We start from the raw sequence: 2,549 nt of genomic DNA on the forward strand, positions 1-2,549 counted from the left end.
TAAAGTGTTGTCTTAGTTTATCTGCATGTTCCACTACAACAGAAGGCTCCAGTTCTGAAGTTTTGGGTATAAAGTCAAACAGACCATAAAAATCACTGTAAGCTGATTTCCTTCTGCTGAGCTCAGCTATCAGACTGTCACAGATGACATAAAAGATGACTTTAAAATCTTGTTGACCATAGTTTTCTTCGCTTGATCTGGCACTTAAAGGTGGATGTCGTCTCCTCTTTGTGTTCAATTAATAATCCTTTTAAATAGATTTGGTCAGTGCTGAGGCTTCATAAGTGCTAATTAGTTCTCTGCAATCTTTGACAAACTGTATGAGTGATCCATACAGTTCAATCACAGTACCGATGTCAATATCAACACTTTGGATGGTCTTGCTAACTGCATTGAATCTTTCAAGGAAAGATTCCCACACAGTGGCCATGATAGCAGTCTCCAAGCATTCCATTTGTTTAAGATAACCTTCAGCTTCTGTGCGTGTATTGTCTTTTTCTTCATCATCTTCTGCAATGCTCTTTAGTGCATCAATAACTTGTGGCCAATTGCGATTTAAACTTTTACATGCATCCTGACGAGATGACCAACGGGTTGCACAAACTCTCTTTAACGACAGTGTGCTAGAAGATGATGATAGATGTTTCTGTAAAATGGCCCATCTTCCTGTTGATATAGTGAAAAACGTATGCAGCTGCTGAAGAAGATTTAAGAAAGACCTAGCTTCCCTGCAGCATGATGCTGTACAGGTTCCTACCAAGTTCAATGAGTGAGCAGAACATGGTATGAAGACTGCAAGTGGGTTGAGTTCTTTAATTCTGGTTTGCAAACCACTGTAATGGCCTGACATATTCCTTGCATTATCATATAATTGACCAGGACAATCTGCAATTTCCAGGTCATATAATTTAAGTGTGTTAACTACAGCTTTGGTAAGTTGCTTAGACTTATGACCAGGTTTTAGAATAAATTTCAGGAAGCGTTCTGTTGGGTGACCATCTTCTTTTACATATCTTAAAATAAATGACAGCTGATCGATATGAGCTATATCAGGTGTAGAATCAACACTGATAGAAAAATATTTTGACATCTTTACTTTCTTGATGATCTCTTTCAAAGCAGTCTCTGCCACCAGCTGAATTAACTCATCACAAGTAGTAAAGGAAAGATAAGATGTGCTCCCTTTCCCTGCATTGCCATATTTGTTTATGTGTTCATGAAGAAATTGATCATATTCTGCAACCAGTTCCAGCTCTCTCAAAATGTTTCCATTGTGTTTTGAGCCAAATTTGTCATTGTGGCCTCTGAATGAAAGGCCACGAGTGCCAAGTGACTTCAAAACCGAAACCACTCTTCTCAACACATTTCTCCAATACAAGATTTCCTCAGACATTTGCTTTACAAGAGATTAATCAATCCTTGCTAAGGTATTTCCTCTGTCGTTTAATTTTGACAGGCAGGCTGTACGCTCCGGTGAGTTCTCATGTTCATTCAGTTGAGCAATGGCATTCTTCCAGTCATTAAATCCATCATTTGCTATCCGTGACTTTCCACCAAATAAACGAAGAGGAGCACAAAAGACCATGCCTTTGCTCTCTGAATATGCTGAGATCTTTTTTTTTTTTGTCTCCCCATTGAGCAGTTGTCTCTCAAACAATTTCTTGGTCAGTGAATGAACCCTGTCGCCATATTGCCTTTTAGATTTTGTGAAAGGCCCATTGTCATTCTGAATGACACCATGTATAGCAACATAGTCTCTAGTCTCTTCATTCAAAATCCACTCAGCAGGGTCAGTGCTAAATTTCTGTTCAAGTTCTTTAACAAGAGTACTTGAACTTGAAGCCATAGCGTGTCCTGCTGCAATGCTCTCTGAACTCGCCAGTTCTTCTGGATTCAGAGCACTAGTGTCTAAACACTCAGCAGTTGCAGTGCTGCTAGGGGAGGCTGCAATGTTCCCATACCCAGAAGGTCCTGCAATTACCTCACAATCATATTCTGACACTGTGGCACTGGTATTTGAGGCTTCAGAAGCCGCAAGGTTACAAGAAGTGGATAAACTACTGCTCTCCAGATTACCTGCTGAAATATCTTCATCATCCTTTGGGACAACACGGACAGACACAATAGACTTATTGAAAAAAGTGTCAATTTTAGAAGATGTTTCTACATCACGCTCAGCTTGCTCTTGCTCTTTGCTTTGCTTGTAATCTGTATCCGGCACCACTTTTCCTTTTCCTGCCGTCACTCATGTTTAAACACTGTAAGCAAAAAGAAGATAAAATGTCCACACTTCCCTTGATGAGCCGCCCTGCAACCTGCATGCATCTCATTCCTGTTCCTTCCGGTATTATGCCGCTCCTCCAAAGACCTCCTGGCCCCACAATCAGCAACTGCTCCTGTTCTGCTTCCCTAATACCAACAGCAGCCGCTCCCTAACATCATTAATAGATAGATAGATACTGTAGATAGATAGATAGATAGATAGATAGATAGATAGATAGATAGATAGATAGATAGATACTTAGATAGATAGATAGATAGATAGATAG

Source organism: Bombina bombina, chromosome 4 (genome assembly GCF_027579735.1).
Source record: "Bombina bombina isolate aBomBom1 chromosome 4, aBomBom1.pri, whole genome shotgun sequence".
Taxonomy (NCBI): Eukaryota; Metazoa; Chordata; class Amphibia; order Anura; family Bombinatoridae; genus Bombina; species Bombina bombina.